Raw genomic sequence first — 18,962 nt, forward strand, 5'->3', positions numbered from 1 at the left:
TCTATAAAAGTTTCAAAGCTATATATATATATATATATATATATATATATATATATATATATATATATATATATATATATATATATATATATATATATATATATATACAGTCTTGTTCAAAATAATAGCAGTACAATGTGACTAACCAGAATAATCAAGGTTTTTCGTATATTTTTTTATAACTACGTGGCAAACAAGTTACCAGTAGGTTCAGTAGATTCTCAGAAAACAAATGAGACCCAGCATTCATGATATGCACGCTCTTAAGGCTGTGCAATTGGGCAATTAGTTGAATTAGTTGAAAGGGATGTGTTCAAAAAAATAGCAGTGTGGCATTCAATCACTGAGGTCATCAATTTTGTGAAGAAACAGGTGTGAATCAGGTGGCCCCTATTTAAGGATGAAGCCAACACTTGTTGAACATGCATTTGAAAGCTGAGGAAAATGGGTCGTTCAAGACATTGTTAAGAGGAACAGCGTACTTTGATTAAAAAGTTGATTAGAGAGGGGAAAACCTATAAAGAGGTGCAAAAAATGATAGGCTGTTCAGCTAAAATGATCTCCAATGCCTTAAAATGGAGAGCAAAACCAGAGAGACGTGGAAGAAAACGGAAGACAACCATCAAAATGGATAGAAGAATAACCAGAATGGCAAAGGCTCAGCCAATGATCACCTCCAGGATGATCAAAGACAGTCTGGAGTTACCTGTAAGTACTGTGAAAGTTAGAAGACGTCTGTGTGAAGCTAATCTATTTTCAAGAATCCCCCGCAAAGTCCCTCTGTTAAAAAAAAGGCATGTGCAGAAGAGGTTACAATTTGCCAAAGAACACATCAACTGGCCTAAAGAGAAATGGAGGAACATTTTGTGGACTGATGAGAGTAAAATTGTTCTTTTTGGGTCCAAGGGCCACAGGCAGTTTGTGAGACGACCCCCAAACTCTGAATTCAAGCCACAGTACACAGTGAAGACAGTGAAGCATGGAGGTGCAAGCATCATGATATGGGCAGGTTTCTCCTACTATGGTGTTGGGCCTATTTATCGCATACCAGGGATCATGGATCAGTTTGCATATGTTAAAATACTTGAAGAGGTCATGTTGCCCTATGCTGAAGAGGACATGCCCTTGAAATGGTTGTTTCAACAAGACAATGACCCAAAACACACTAGTAAACGGGCAAAGTCTTGGTTCCAAACCAACAAAATTAATGTTATGGAGTGGCCAGCCCAATCTCCAGACCTTAATCCAATTGAGAACTTGTGGGGTGATATCAAAAATGCTGTTTCTGAAGCAAAACCAAGAAATGTGAATGAATTGTGGAATGTTGTTAAAGAATCATGGAGTGGAATAACAGCTGAGAGGTGCCACAAGTTGGTTGACTCCATGCCACGCAGATGTCAAGCAGTTTTAAAAAACTGTGGTCATACAACTAAATATTAGTTTAGTGATTCACAGGATTGCTAAATCCCAGAAAAAAAAATGTTTGTACAAAATAGTTTTGAGTTTGTACAGTCAAAGGTAGACACTGCTATTTTTTTGAACACACCCCTTTCAACTAATTGCCCAATTGCACAGCCTTAAGAGCGTGCATATCATGAATGTTGGGTCTTGTTTGTTTTCTGACAATCTACTGAACCTACTTGTAACTTGTTTGCCACGTAGCAATAAAAAATATACTAAAAACCTTGATTATTCTGGTTAGTCACATTGTACTGCTATTATTTTGAACAATACTGTATATATATATATATATAATATTTTGTGAGATTGCTGTTACTATTACTAATTGCTAAAATAAATGTTTTTTTGTCGTTTGTTACACTTAGTGCATACTGAAATTGATTGAAAAAACAGGCCACAACTGGATGGTGCTACGAGCTACGGTCACTATGTGATGTCTTCGTGACATCATCACTCTCATTGTTTCCAAGGCAACACGGCTGGCTGTGATGCAGGTGATTTGATACTGTCTGCAGTCACATAAGCTAACGTTTACTCACTGCAGAAGAAGACATCTCTGCCACATGCAGTGAAAAAAACGTGCTTACCACTGCAGCATGTTCAAGAGAGCTCAGATAGCATGCATTTGCATAATAAACATACAAATGCATCATTATTACAATAGATATCCCTAATGTAATCATGATTACTTCCACTCCAGGTGAGAACGATGGTACATGGACCCGTTTGGTATTTGCCCTATATTCCCCTTTTTTGACTACTCCAGGTCTGTGTTCACGCCACGGTGTGTGTGTGTGTGTGTGTGTGTTCACTTGGTTGGGTTAAATGCAGAGCACAGATTCAGAGTTTGGGACACCATACTTACATACATACTTGTATTAAAAAAAAAAAAAAAATATATATATATATATATATATAGATTTATGACTCCTGCTGTCTCTCTCAGTGAGAACTGTTAAGATATTCCCATAGAATGCATAATGAACTCCTTATATCATGTATGTGGTGCTTGATGATTTGTTTGTTTAGAATATATCAGCATCATATTTAATTCTGCTCATCAGACTATCACGTAATACAGTGATATTTATGCATATGTGCTGTATATCACCTTACAGTTAACTTATAATATATGTATAGAATATGCAATATATATGCGTGTGTGTGTGTGTGTGTGTGTGTGTTTATGTTTTGTGACCCTGATGTGTCATAAGTGGTGACGCTGCAAAGAGTCAATTCAGCTTGAAAAATAATCACACATAATAGTTAAACAATATTTTAATGTTTAAAAAAGTACACTACTGTGCTAAAGTTTGGAATCAGTAAGATTATTTAAAGAATTAATATTTATTTATTTGTATTGTATTTATTCTATTCAACAAGGATTAATTAAATTGAGCAAAAGTGACAGAAAAATAAAAAAAGGAAAGAAGGGCTGACAGTAAAGACAGAAGTAAAATAAAATAAACGCTTTTCTTTTGAACTTTATATTCGTTAAACGATACAGAAACACTTCAATACTGATAAGAAATGTTCCAGTTAATTAGCATATTAGAATGCTTTCTGAAGGATCATCTGACACTGAAGACTGGAGTGATGATGCTGAAAATTCAGCTTTACATCACAATAATAAATTCAATTTTAATATATATTAAAACAGAGAACAGTTCTTTTAAATTGTAATAATATTTCACAATTTTCATGTTTTTTATTGTATTGTTGATATAATAAATGCAACCTTGGTGAGCAAAAACATTTAAAAAATCTCATTCGTCCTGTACATTTAGAGTAGCAAAGTGATTATAGAATAATTATAGTTTGTTCATATATTTAGGATGAAAGGACATCCATATTCTGCTGTTGTGTGAATGTTTCCACTATTAGTGTTTCCTTGTTCTGCAATGCAGGCCTTATTGCTTTAATTTGAACATCTTGCAGCATGAATAATGAAAGTCTGTGGCAATTGACACTGCAGTACCTCTCCTGTCCAGTAGGGGCCAGTGTTTTGATTGAGATTGAGCTGCGGTTTTCAGTGTTTCTTTCCAGCACGAGGCCATGGCCTGTTCCCACAGCCCCCTCTCTCGCTCTCATTGGCTGGGCAGGGTTTGGTTCACCTAATCCCCGCTGGATCTGCTGTACCCAGAGAATTAAAAGACATGGATTAGCTAACATGAAGCAGGTGATGTTAAAAAGCTTTGCAAGCAAGAAACGAGAGCAATAATAGGAGAAATCTCTCAAGGTATACTCAACCCCGCCCACTCTTCACTAGCCGCCAGGATCATTACAGCAGTGATTGACAGCTGCACTGACCTCTCCCGGCTCTGTGTCTCCTTCTGTCATTCCTTCTGATGTTGACAAATGAGTCTTCCATCTCCTGTTTCCTCATGACAGCTGCCAGCAGCCCCGTGTGGGCTTTTACCTCATTTAAGTTCACATGTACACCTGCTGAGGTTTAACAGCAAAGCGATGGACAATAATCTTAGTTATAAGTGTGGCTTGAAAAACAATTTCTAGTCCCTCAGGTTAGGGGTTTCAAGTTTGAATATTTAAAAAATCAACTATACTACTATAACAATGTGAATTTAAATGAAATTCTATTCATTAATTCTATTTATAATTCGTATTTAAAACAATATCTCAATTATGAAAACATGTACATTAAAGTGTATTAAAATGACTTTACTATAACAAAAGAATTTCAATTTATTTAAAATTTTTAATTATATAATGATTTATTTGACTTACAATAATACAAATCTTATAATAATTTATATATTCACATTACACTCACAGTACATGAGTCCGTTTATTTCACAGCAAAATATTTATGTATACTTATATACATACAACTATTATTTTTTTAACCATTTACAGATTCTGTAAAATCCTACTTTTTTATCACTTTTAAAACACTTTTTAAGATCTGATTTGTTGACCTGACTAACTTTACCAAAACCCATAATTAAGCCTAGTTTCTCCTCACAGTCTAAGCTGCATGGATCTATTACCTTAAATATGTAAATATGACTTTAAACCCTGTGTGTGTACTCTCTCCTGGGCGTTGCCAATGAGATGTTAATGTGCGTCGGTCTGTGTTAAACTACCCTGAAAGCTGCTCTGCGGTGGTTCTGGAGGTTGATCCTGTGCTAAAGTTCCATCCATCATCATACGGCACACTGCACAGTCATAGACAGAGTATGAGTTCTGAGGATTTGTTGTCTAGGACTTTCTGGAGTGTGACGGTGCTGTTGGTACCCCGGTGACAGACTTCTGATCCCGTGGGTCTGATGCTGCTCCAATGATGATGATCTTTGCTCTGACTGACTGGAAATTGGACACATCAATCCTGCTCAAACGCATGAGTGTTTGTGTCTTTTACTCTGGTCAATATAGCCTACAGCTTCCTGAGGAGCTTATGTGATCGCCAAGTCAAAACCCATAGAAGACATGATTTCAGCATATTTATTTTATCATCACGTCTTTGAAAGTATGCACTCAAGCTGTCTACAAGGCGAAACTAATCTCTTTGTATCTCTGCATTTTTTTGTTCATGATGTTAGATAAATTTGCGTAATTCATTAATGTAATTCATTCAGTGAGTGCAGTGTGAACTCTGGTGTTTTCAGCGCTGACTAATCTGAATGCCACTGATTGGCCGTTGCATTTATAAGCTCACCAGAAACATGTGTAATCTGTTACAATTCTCAACGCTGCAAAAGACAAGATGTAAAAGGAAATGTGATGGAAGGTAAGCGGATGTTTTCAACATTTTCAACATTTTCTAATAATCGTGACATCCTTAAAGTGTTTAGTTTAATTTTGCAGAGACTTTACTTTTCAGAAAAATTTGCATTATTTTGAATTTGTGGGGCGTTGTTCATTTTTGGCGCCATTTTTGCCACAAGCCCCAGTTAATTATCGTCACTGATTTAATTAAATATTTTTATTGACCTTAATTTCTTTAGTTTTTCTTTGCTTTCCCTTTTTGAACATCTGGTTACATTGACAGATTATTATTATTATTATTATTATTATTATTTTTAAATTAGTACTCTTATTCAGCAGATTCATTTAATTGATCCAAGTGAATGTAATGACATAAATAATGTTACAAAAAATATAATATTTAAAATAAATTTTATCAAAGAATCCAAAATATTGAGCAGTTTTTACAGAAATATTAACCAGCACAACTCTTTTTAACATTGATAATAAAAAATAATTCTTGTTGAGCAGCAAATCAGCATGTAAGTACGATTAAGAATAAATAAATAAAAAATTCAGACTTGGTAAATGTAATGTGAGTAATCACAGAGCTGGATGATTTGTTTCAGGGCTTTTGTGACCTATGACCTTTCACCTCGACCTGTAACCTCAGAATGACCCCTCTGTTTGTTCATAAGTAATTCCAGATTCAACCACAGCCCTCTGCTTCTCTTGATCAAGGTTTGTTAAAGTATAATTGTTTCTCAATCGCAGTCAGCACTTTCCACAGTTGTCATTGTACTTGTAGACTGATTGGAAATGCTTTGAATATTTTTCTCTCAGCATGATGAAATTCCCAGGGATGGAGGACGCAGCGTTAACGGTCCCCTCCATGAGATATTTCTTTTTTGATGAGCTTTGTGCTGAGGCAAGTCTCTGCTGCAGATATGCTTCATCCTAAATAGCTTTTTTTTAGTGTTGGTTCTTAAGTGATGCGAGGAGGATTCCTGCTGCTGCTGTTCTTGCTTTACTGTTAAGTGGAAGGGGTTGAGATTGCTCCCTAATTCCTTCACCGTTGAGTTTTATTTGAATATCTGTCATGAAAGCTTTATTGATTTCTTTATTTTCTTCTTACACATTTTGTCTGTTGTTTTGTGTGGTAGTGTTTTTTCCTCCACACATCCCCAGTCATGCTGTCTGACTTTAAGTAAATTGGAGAAACGCTGTAGTTCTTGTGCTTTATCAAATCCATCAGCTTGAAACGTGCTCTGAATCAGCGTTATACTAGACTGCAGTGTGCTCTTATTTCTATAAGTGTGTGTGGAGGTGTAGATGTTGTGTGAGAGAGGGAAAATACATTGATTGAAGGAAAGAACAGTTTGAACTTATTACAAAAACGCTTTAAAGCTCTAAATGCCCCAAAGCACATTACGCTTATTGTTTTCAATGACACACTCTAAAATCTATGTGTGTGTGTGTTAATATTTAAAAAATAAAACTTACAAATACCTCCAAATTATTGGTGTTAATCTGGCACCTGGTGCTAATTCTCCTTAATTATATGACAAACCCTATTTAACTGGCAACATTCCCCCAATTGCACTGTGATTGTAAGATGGAGGGCCGCTCTAAGATGACAGGCCTAAGGGATGACCCTTTCAGACATTGCAAAAACAGCCATTCAAAATCTGTGATTTCTTGAATATTGCAACTTTAAACAGTAATGACACTAACTCCTTCAAGTCCTGGTTGTCCAGTAAGACAAATGAATGAGAGGACAGCACAATGCGGAGACTCTCAATGGGGAAGGGGTTCAGCACTGCAGCTGGAATTGCTTGCCAGTCCAGTGCTGAAGAGGGTATAGATCTGAAAACGACCAAGCCTCTCATCAGCAGAAACAATCAAAAGGCTAGGTTTATGTTTGCTGAGGAACATGTTTTGTGGAGAGAGGAGAACTGGTCGAAAGTTCTCTTTAGTGATAGCAGCAAGTTTAATTTCTTCGGGTCTGATGGGAAGCCTTTTGTTTGGTGTCAAACTGGGGAAAGACTGAAATCCAAGTGCGTAAAGAAGTCAGTGAAGTGTTTTCAACAGTTCCATTATATGAGTCATGCTGCTCCAGTGAGATCGTCTGTGTAAAGTTCTCTGCCACAGGAAGTGGCTCATAGAGCTGAAATCTCTGTGGAACCACACTCTCAATTCAAGAAGCAAAGGAATAAAACCAGATGGAACAAGAGCCAACATGTGAAGGTAGAAAACAATGGGACAGGAAAATGCCAAAATTACGTGAGTACAGTATAATAAAACAATGTGTACCCACTGTGAACTGCAATTATTTATGTACTGTACCTAGCCAATACTTACAGTGCAAAAGAAATGACGCAATCATCATACTTTATAGGGATATTTTCATAAATAACCTCTGAATGAGAAACAGGACAAGCACAGCAAACCAGATTTGATTAAAAAATAAATAACAGACTGCAAAGGCAACAGAAACACGTGAAGTCACACCTTTCTTTAGCTTTATTTTTATGTGTGCATGGCTTTTTATTAATGCACCCTATGGAGTGATCATGTGTTCCCTACCATGGGGTTTCGATTGAGGGAGTGAGAGACAGAAGGAATGAAATAGGACTAATTTTAATGAAAGATTAACAGGTTTTCTTTAGAAATAACTTCTGAATTGTTAACAGTAAGACCAGAAATATATTAAAGAGATTCCTGATTCAAGTTAAGCTCAATTAAAAGGCTGATTAACACTTTTGTACAATTTGAACTACAAAGATGTTTAAAACATTTTTATTTTATGGTTTCATATGCCATGGCAACAGAGTTAAGTAAATCAAATGTAACTTTACACACCAAAGGTTTTTTTTTTCTTTCTTTTTTTTCCACTTAAATCATGTTATCACCCATACTGTTGACGCCTTGTTTATCCTGTTGAAACTGAATATTTTAAGGCTTTCAAAGGTTTTCAAGTTTTACATTTCTAAGTCTTTTGTATAAAAAAATCAAAAGGAAAAAAGAAAACAAATGGGGGATTTAAATAAATGAAAATAACAAAAAAAAAGTTTTTTAGTGGTAAGCAACAAACACTCTTGTTTTAGATTTAACTTTTACTGAACATGGATTATTACTTCAATTTTAGTTTAATGTTAACCATCTTCTCAAAAAATCCATTAAATTATCTTATGTGTTCATACATATACTTAAACATGCTTAAAGATTCCTTGTGAAATAAAGCTCCAATTTAATCAAAGGTAAAGTAATAAACTGAATCCTTTCATGTTTGGAGGTGGTTGGAGAGAGACGTGAAGTTTCGAGCCGCTGGGTTTTTACTCTTTCCTCTCATCCTCAGCTCTCTCTCTCTCTCTCTCTCTCTCTCTCTCTCTCTCTCTCTCTCTCTCTCTCTCTGATTATATAATGCGGACGTTTTTGCCAGACCCCGTGTTATTATTTTTTAATGTGTCTCTCTGAGGCTTAATCTGTAAGGCGTCACTGCTGAGACTTCACACCACACTCTGACATGTCTCTTCCACAGAAAGGCCAGACAGTCCAAAATGCATATTACATCTGCAGCCATTGTGAGAGAGAGGAAGTGTCAGTGTGGGGAAAATTTTTTTTTTTATGTTGTTGTTCATGAATACCTTCACATATGTACTCCAGATCATTGACTGCCTTATTAAAATGACTTTATGTTGAGGCTGCAGTGTGTTTTCTGCACAACAAGATATAACACCAACATGTCATAAAAAAAGAAAAGAAAAAAAAAAGAATCACCCCTCCTAAAAATCAGTGTGAAAAGAGCTTTCCTGGAGCATTTAAGTCCTTGGTAGTGCAACTGAAGCAAACAATCTACTCTGGGTGACAAGACACTATCAAAAGCTCTCCGGGATGAATTCGCATAAGAATTATCTTTCAGTTTAATTTCAGTTACATTTACATTTTCATTCTGAGAGCTGAGAACTTTTTTAAATCTCGCGTTCCCATATAATGTCTTACAGTATTGTCATTTTGTGGAAAATCTGCGTTTTCACCATCTCGAATGCTCACACTTTTGCCATTTTGTACAAATTCTATATTTCATTAATACACAATCTCATGATTTTTTTATGATCTTTCCATCTTGTATAAATTTCACCATCTCATATAGATTTTTACACTTTCGCCATTTTCATACACATTCTTACGCTTTCACAGTCTCATATTAATTTACACAAATTCTTATCTTTTAGAAATTCTTACACCTTGCTCATCGTATACAAATTTATCAGGCCTCTCTCCATTTCATACCAATTCTTTAGATTTTGTTGTCTCATACAATTTTTTTTTCTTATTTTTTTATAATATTCACTGAAGGCAGCAATCCATCATAAAACAGAGTTATTTTTGCAACTACAGTAACAGGAGGCTAGAAACAGTGTTTCTGTATCTTCATGTTTGTTATTTTTAGGTTACATTTTCATTTTGAAAAGACAAAACTGAACAATGAGTCTCTTGTATTCAGATTTAGTTGCTTGGGTTTAAATAATTCAGTCAGCTGAACTGGGCTGCTTTAGTTACTCAGTAGAATTCAGTATGGGGAGTCAGCTTAATATAATGGAAATCACTGAGCAGTTTAATGGGGAATTATCTTAAGTTATCTTCAGCCTATTGCTGGGGTTTGTGTGTATCTAAACAGTGGGAGGATGGTGACTTTCTTACTTAAACACAAAATCACATTTGTTATTTGACATCGATATAACCAACTCAGCAAAACCGAGAGAATACCTTGCTGAGCAAGTTGAACAGGAGGGCTATAAATACAATAGAAAATGACTCATCCCGTCCATCCCAGAGGAAAAACGTAAACTGGAACACCCAAGTGACAAACTACCAGAGTCAGTGCCAGCATGAATCTCCAATCTCTGCTTTCGCATTCACTCTTCTTGTTTCATTGCTTGCTGTTATTATCAGTGACTTGATTTGTTTTTGTTCTGAAAAGCGTTTCTCAGCTGTGAGTTGATGATGTTTGGAATCAGAGTCTTTGAGAACTGTAATGTTTTGTCTGGAGAAACCCTGTCTCAGGGTGTGTTTTGTCTGAGTTGTTGTTTTATATTCTGAACGAGATCTCACTGGATTATAATAACCTTTCTCACCACAGATCCTGCTAATATTTCTAGGGGCATTTCACTCTGCTTCAAATGAAAGCAATTAAATCATAATAGGTTTTAGTTTTATCTTAATTTATTATTTGTATAATTATAATTTTTATTTACGTTGTAATTATTCATTTAAATGTATTATTTTTTTTCCAGTGTTTTACTGTTAATGGAAATGTATGTAAAATTAATGAATAATGTCCAGACAGTAAAGTTTTGTTTAACTTGTCAAATTACTGTTTTATGTTTCTCTTCATTTTCTTTTTTTATATATATAATTTTTAATATATAGTTGTTGAGTCATTGTTTAACAAAGTATTTTAGTCCTTAAGTTATTTTTTTCAAATTTCATTCATTTAATGGCTGTACTTTATATTGAATATAATGTTAAATAATGCAATAGGGCAAATAAAAAATAAAGCTGACTGAAATAGATTAGGCCTTTTTGGCTGATGTTCTAGCATCTCTGTTTTCCATTTATTTATTTGTAATGAGACCAAGCCAATTACTGCAATTCTGAAATGTCCCAACCTGCTCTTTCTCTACAGTTTATTTGGGCAAGCTCAGCTGACTCAGCCGTTTAACAGCTGCTGTATCAAACCACACTGGAGTATGATGACGCTGGTGGTCGCCAGAGGACTTTGAGACATCCGACAAACACGGGTCAGTTCCTACAAACGTTACTCATTTCTGTTCGTTAAGAATGTCTTAAAAATGAAAGCAATCGAGATGGGGGAAGAACGGGAAAGCATTGCAGCTCTTTCTCAGGTCTGGCTTTGAATACATCAGTACAATGAGAATGATGAATTAATGCATTAGTTAGAAAAGTGTCCGTGTTGTCCTGGACTGAGCTCTCATCTCTAATGGGTTATCTGACCAGGCAGCTGCCTGCTCACAACTATTTGAACAATGAACCTCCTGGAAGGGATGCATAAATCAGTGCAGCATCGCATGAATAAATGCATGCGAACAAACCTGCGAGCACCTGCAGGTTTACTGTGGAGGGCTGAGCTTGAACTTGATCAGAGGGGTTTTGAGCATGCTTGGACTGGAAATTAACATTCAGGGCTTTGCTGATCAGGGCATAATTTATTGATTCACCCCAGTTCTTTTTTTCTTTTTTATTAGACATTAGTCGAATAATGATGCCAGTTATTAAACACTGCCGATGCATAGCTGTGAATCTTCATCATCCAGTGACTTATATACTCCACTTATAATTACATTGGATTTCTGGACAAATATATTTCAAACCTGGAAGACTTTGGGCATGTAGTATCTTGTTTTTATGTTTATTAATGTTTGATCATGTAATGTAGAAGTTCACAAGATTTTTTTGTGAGCCGAACCTCTTTGACCTAAAATATTTACTTGACATTTTTATGATTTCACAGTTTTTTTTCTCTCCAGTGTAAGGTAATTTTAATGTATTTATTATAATGATAACAGGTAATGGATGTCATAATATTGTTAACAAAGAATCAACTCTTATCTTTTTCTTTGTTTTGTTGTTAACTTAGTATCATGGTACACAATAATTCCACTCAAGTCTATGTGATAAATGAGGTAGGTCAAACATAATAAGAATCCAGATTGTTACTGACTTAATGTGATTTACTTGCTTTTTTTGTTTGAATTGTTTAATGCAAGCAAGAACTGTTCATCAGAACTAAGGGGCATTTGTACAGATAGCAAGGACAAGTTAAAGTATAGACAGTTTAACTTTATGCAAATGAAACTTTAACGTTATGCAAATTACCCCCAGCAATTTATTTATTTGACCTTTTCCCCTAGCATCAGTTTTAGAACAAACTGTGAAGTAAATGAAATGGTCGAAATTATGCCCTTGTCTTGGTCACTGGTTTGGTTTCCCTGGATTACCCTTTGCTGTGCTTTTTCCCTGTTGCAATTGTATGTACTAATTGCCCATGGTATGACATTAGATTGTGTATTACCCCCTTTAATAAATATTGCACCTGGAACCTCAACCTTCGTGTACCTGTGCAGTTTCGTGTTTATGTGTATAGTAATGGCAAAGCAAAGGCTTTAACACAACTCAATTTAATGGCAATTGTTCACATAAAGCACAATAACTATAATGGTAACTATAACTATATTAGCATCCACACCAATGCAGAATAGTGCACTGTTGTTTATTAAGCACTGGGTGTGATGTGACATCAAAACCACCCCAGATTTCCATAATGTATGGGTTACACTTGATTCCTACTCATAATTTTACTTACAATTTAATTATATATATATATATATATATATATATTTAAATAATTCTGTAATAAAAATATGTAGTATTTTACATTTGTTATAATATGTAAATGGTTAATAACAGTGGTAATAGTAACCGGAAATATTTTCTTTCTTTAATAATTAATATATTTTGTATTTATATAAGTATCAGGAAATATACAAATTTTACTTTTTGTAATTTATGTGAATGTTTTTCTTTTTTTTTACTAATTTGTTTTTTTACACAGTTTGCAAAAAAAAAAAAAGAAAAGAAAAGAAAAAAAAGAAAAATTGGTTTTATTACATAACTGAAACATTTTATTTCCTCTGTGATTTAATTATTCATGCATAGTAGGGTTAATATATGTAATCATAATCAGGACACAGCTTAAAACTGCACGTAAACATTACCACTCACTTACATGATTAATATCTCCAGTGTTGCACAAGCCCCTGTGGAGCATCCTGGCATTTATGCAAGGTATCATATTGCCTCAGAGCGATGCCTGCCATTGGCTGATTAAAATGGCAGATTTTCAGCCATTCCTTAACAAGGATTTTATCATGATGTAATGGTTCTCCGCGAGCGAGAGAAAGCAATTTAATAAACACTTCATGAGAATTTTCCAGGTTCCAGCACAGTCGCGAGGTCAGCAGGCAGCACGGCTGCAAAAGACAGTAGTAGGTCTATAGGCTAATTTACAGGCTTAACGCTCGGGTAATCTTTTTAATCTTTATCGAATGCATTTATTCATCCCCCTCCTCTCAGTTTTTTATATTATTATTCTAGCCTGTGTAAACGTTAGCCTTTAATCCTTGTCTAAACAAGAGCCAGACTCAGTGACTTCCAGCTCAATCCTGTGCTGAGTTAAACTGTAATCAAACCACTACAGATCAGCACAATGAAAGCAGGACGGACGGAAGAGCGCCCCATTACGCAATGATCTTAGGTCACTAAAAACAAACTCTTAAACCTTCAGCTCAGTGCAAATTCAGTCACGACAGATTATAGAATATACTGTTATTCTGAAACATTAAAGGTGCTTGCAGGTCAATATGACAGCTGTATTGGACTGAGCACGAAAGTTTACCATTGGCTTTGAAAATTGTATTTAATTTACTCCTCAAGCACAAGTGTCCAATAATTGAAACTGTATTCAGTTGGTCATGTGAAGTAAAAACATTTATTTCATACACATGTCTGTTTTTTTGTTTGTGGGTTAGTTAACTTATTTAAATACGTAAGAAATAGTTTATTTGCTTATTTATATATTTACTTATGTATTCACTCATTTATTTACGTATTTATATTTTATTTAAATAATTGTTTATTTACTTAAAATAAAATAATTTTAAAAAGTAATAGAAATAAGTAAATAAATATATATTAATTATCCTTACTTTTCAAGTACTTTAAGTAAACATTTGATGATTTATTTATTTACTTGGATTTTTATTTTAAGGTAAATATTTATTTATTTAAAATAAATGTGTAATAAAAATAAGTACTTATTAATTAATTATCCTTTCTTTCAAAGTTATCTATTTATTTGAAAAAGTAAATATGTATTTATTTATTTATTTACTTTGTTACTTATTTGAATAAAAAAAAGTTAATATGTATTGATTTATTTTTAAATACAAGTATAATAAAAATAAGGGAATAAGTGGCTACTAATTAATTACCCTTATTTATATTAATTTATTTAATTTATTTACAAATTTCAGTAATTAAATAAGTATTTTATAATTAATTGTCCATTATATTTTTCTGCAGCACCCCACCCCCCACCCCCACCCATGTACTTTCAGATCTGCACGTTATCTTGGGCATGCAACTTAAAAAAAAAAAAAAAACAGTATTACAGATGTTGGCATGCCATTGAGGCTGGCTTGGCACAGACCTGGAAACCCTGAACATGTATTTAATAGTGCAGTTTAGGTCAGACTGAACAAGCAGTTCCTTTAGCTTTGTACTGATGCCAGCTAAATCCAGACAGATGCTGCAGCTGAAGTCTTCAACACACAACACAGCTCATTACTGACTCCGCGTTTAATTCACACCTACAGCTCTTTAATTATTATGCGCAAGTGTCTAATTAGTATTTAATTTGTAGTGTTCATCCATTTTTCATTACATTTAATTTTCAGAAGAAGAAAATGAACTGAGCAGAGAAGTACTGCTGTTCGGTTGAGCTCTGGTATAGTTCTGCTTCACGCCGGCTTCTAAATGGACACTTGCTGGTTTTGTTCAGCAAGCATTTGTCAGTGCTGTGAGCAAGTATTGTGCAAGAAATGTGTTTTCTGGAGGTGTTTTCACATTCACATTTTACTTATATTTTGCTAATTTATACTAATACTTTTATTTTTAATAGTGGAAGATATTTATTTATTTATTGTCTCCACATGCTTTTGCGTGCAATGGCTAGTTACATTAATTAAAATTAATTTACAGGTCTCAGACAACACTTTATTTGGTAGCCTAATTTGTCAATGCATTGGATTCTCATGGATTTGAGTTATTTAAAATATTTTGAATATCTTTGTTTACATTTCAAAGGCATCTTGCAGACAATAAACTGAAAGGCCTTTATTTGAGTGTATAAGGCTTTAAATTTGACCATGTTTTACAAGATTAGGTCCCTAGGGATTGATTTGCGGTCTTGAGCAGATGTGTAATCCTCTGTATAGCTCAGGAGGGAAATTAATGATAATCATGATATTTCACAAAAAAAGAAAAGAAAAAAAATATCCAGCTGTGGGGAAGCTCTGTTGGTGAGCATCAAAATTATAGGATCACCGATGGGGTCAAAGAAACCAAAACAAACCCCATGAAGTCCATGTGATCAGGGCACTTAAAGCTCTGGATTATTCACTGTTATGCAGCTGGGTTTCATGATGTCACATGGCCTGCCCAAAGTGATCTACGAACTTAAATGGATGGCAGTAGAGCAAAAAATTATAATATTTCATTTTTAGATGGTGACATTGTGATTTGTCTCTATGATTGGTTATTTGTTTTTATTTTATTGCATTTTCTTAATACAGATATTTACTTAAAATCTCGATGCAGTAAAACTTTGTGTGCTCTTTTTCAGCCGTGAGCACTTCAGTTTAGACAACATGCTCTGATTGCCACACAGTTCTGATACAAACATAATTACGCAGCAAAGAGGAGATAATGGCTACCTCTGATTAAAATGATATGTAAGTCTCTAATCCCGTGCATCAGAGAAACAAGGTGTGTTTTGAGTGTAAGATGCTAGTAATATATTTGTGTGTATTTTAGGCAACTAGCTAGTGAACATCTCAGCTAGGGACGCTGTGTTCTCTTGCTGATTACTCTCTCTTTAAATGTCTCCTTCTTGAGTCCTGCTTGACTCTCTGGAACATCTTAATCCAACCTCTTTTGCATTAGCCCAGGTGATTTCAATAGCCTGACAAGCTTTTTAATGTTAGTCTCCTTTGTTTTTGCTGATTGCTATTTTTACACAATAATATGGAAAATAGCTTTAGGATAATTATGATCAGGTCTTTGTGTCAGCTAAAATCTGTCTGTCTGCCTGTCAACAAGCCATCCACGTCAAACTGGAGTAAATGTGTCTCTGGTCATTAAAAGTGCCTCCTCTGTTACTCCTCTGTCTTGCTTCTTGTGAGGTAAACCTGGTCACTTTAATAAAGGTGACAGTACCACTAGAGAAGAGAAATTGATTATCACTGTTGTAATATAATTAAAATCTCTGTTCATCTGTTTAAATCGTTACACATTTAGTTGACTTTGCAGCACGTTACCCTTTTATCATGTGAATAAAAATGTTTACTTTACAGAGATGAAAAAGCTCCCTGCTCTTTGAAGTTAATTGGAACCTCTTCAGAGCATTAAAGGTGTTTTTGTTTTATTAAGTACCCAACAAAGTAAAAGGATGAAAAGCTTTTTAACATAAACTACCAGTCCAAAAAGTTTTGATGTAAAGGCTTTTGATTAGATGCTTAAAAATAACATTACCAAAATAACAGACAAAATAAAAGTAACACAAATTGTATTTATTAACTTTACTAGTTACTTTTACTAGTTACTAGTTATGCCTCTTCTGTTTTGTTGTTGTTGTTTTTGATGTAACTTTATTTACTTCACTACTAATCAAAAATGTTCTGCTCAAGAAACATTCTTATTATGTAGAAAATATGTTTTGTGCTGCTTAACGTTTTTGTTAAAACTATGATAAAATTGTTTGGGGTAAAAAAACAAAAAAAACAAAAAAAAAAACAGACAAAATAATAAATGGATTTATAAACCAAGAATGCATTAAATTGCTAAAGTATAAGAACCAGTAAAAATAAAGACATTTATAATTGTACTAAAATGTTGAAAATATTACAAGAAAATAAGCTGAAAAACACATTAGTTAAAAAAAGAAGGAAAGAAAGAAGGAAAGAAAGGTGTTTTCAAACGTCAAACTCAAACACAAGCTCCTTGGTACGTTGATAAATATATGATTTTTTCTTGTTTCACATTTGCTTGTGCATGATGTGTCACTTTACTGGAAAACCCCGGGAGAATCACGTCCAAACCTCTGGTTCCTCCGGTGCTCTTCAGCCTGAGAGCTGCTCTTGGTTGGAGGCGCTGAGAGTCTCATGACGCTGGTCTCGATTGACTTATCTCTCTTTACAGACTTCATTATCAGATGGAGATCAGGGGGCCAGGACTCTCTACGTGACCTATGCAGAAGCTGTTGAACCTGATGCCTCCGCAGCCTGGAGAGCTACGTTTTACTGCTGAAACGTCAGTAAAGTTGCAGAAAGTTAGTAAAGTTGGGATTTACCTTGATGGGAGGCTTAATAAAAGTCTTGGTTCATCTTTAGTCAGGTACTGTATAAACTAAATAATGTTTTAATCTAATACAAATGGTTTTATTATTATATACGATAAATATAGCCATAATTTGAATGGTCCAACCTGACTGCAACAGAAGACATTTTTATAGGGCAGATGAGGTAGAAATATCTCCTTTTGCAACCAGTACTCTTAAATTGCTCCCAAAATGTTCATTTTAACTTTATACATTGTATGCAGTGCTAAATCTTGAATGCGATGGAATATGTGGGATATTTTTGCAATTTTATGCGATGAAATTGTGTGAACTTGCAAAAACTGCGGTTTGATGAAAAAGAGAAAAAAAGGTGATTCCCCCAACACCTTTTTCTCAAAATGGCGCTTTACTTGTGTAAAGTAAATGCACATTTTTTTTAACTTTCTGCTAATATACATGTGAGTTTTTTGCAACAAAAATACAGGGATTATGAAATCAAGCTAGCCTTGCATATTTTGCTTTCTGAAATTGGCAATTTATGCGGCAAAAGAGCCGTGTATTTGAAAAAATTCGACCCCGCATTAATTTGGCCTTTGGCTGATTATGCATTAAATCAGGCGATCGCATCATCGCGTTTATCTGGAGGGACTGTATAGTATAATATATAGTATAGTAGCAGTGCAGTTAAAAAGCAGTGTTTTGTTTGTAATCTGACAATATATTTAAATTCATAATAGGTAATTTTTATTTATTTATTTCTTTATTTGGAGAATAGGCTATTTGTTTTGCCGGCTTTGCGTTGCGTTTCTAGTCTTTAAACCTCAGAAGACAGAGCAGATTTCTTGGGCTTTATTGTGCTGCTTCGAAATGCCTTCAGTCAGAACTTTTAATAGCAGAAGATGTTTGCTCCAGGTCTCTGGGACTGTACAATGACTCTGAAGAGAAATGTGAGATAAAATCTAGAAAAAGCTGAATTTGGTGATGTGAGAAAAGGATGAGATGGGTGAGGAACACTGCACTGCTCTGGAGACAGACATGATCTTTTGTTTACAGAAATCCGGTTTAGTGACAATAGAACTTCAAATCAAAGAGCTGAAAAATGGTTTCGGAATCCATTTGGAGATCTGGAAATGGATCCATGTGACCTGTTCATTGTGGAAGAAGTCAGAGATGTCAGAGTGGGAGAGGAGGTTGAGCTTTTTCACATCTATTGGAGCAAATTGCAGAAAATGAGGCACAATCAATAAATACCCCACCTATGGCCGAATGGCAAATAACACCTTAAACAGATTTCGCTTTTAGAAAGTATCCTAAATTCACATAAAGACATGGAATTAATAATAATACAAATTGATTTAATATTTTTTAATTAATCTTTTTAAAATAAATTAAAGACCCGTGTGACTTACTCAGGGGTTACCACATCCATTACTGTTTTTATTTTGCATCAGCCCAGCTAGCAAAAATCTATTCTAAGAACATTTTGCCAACATTCTCATTAAAGGGTTAGTTCACCCGAAAATGTAACTTAGCCCATAAATGACTCACCCTCAAGTCGTCCTAGTCATCTTCTTTAGATGAATCCAGTCAGAGCATC

At 34.6% G+C, this 18,962-nt stretch overlaps 1 long non-coding RNA gene across 1 annotated transcript; it reads left to right on the forward strand.

Moving 5' to 3' along the window:
* Positions 1–6,436: 6,436 nt before the first annotated feature.
* LOC113063761 (uncharacterized) lies at positions 6,437–17,323 on the forward strand. Its single transcript, XR_003278735.1, has 3 exons — positions 6,437–7,449; positions 10,856–10,970; positions 17,227–17,323. It is a non-coding gene; the product is annotated as an uncharacterized LOC113063761 (long non-coding RNA).
* The last annotated feature ends 1,639 nt before the right edge of the window (positions 17,324–18,962 follow it).

The sequence above is a fragment of the Carassius auratus genome, chromosome 46 (assembly GCF_003368295.1).
Source record: "Carassius auratus strain Wakin chromosome 46, ASM336829v1, whole genome shotgun sequence".
Classification (NCBI taxonomy): Eukaryota; Metazoa; Chordata; class Actinopteri; order Cypriniformes; family Cyprinidae; genus Carassius; species Carassius auratus.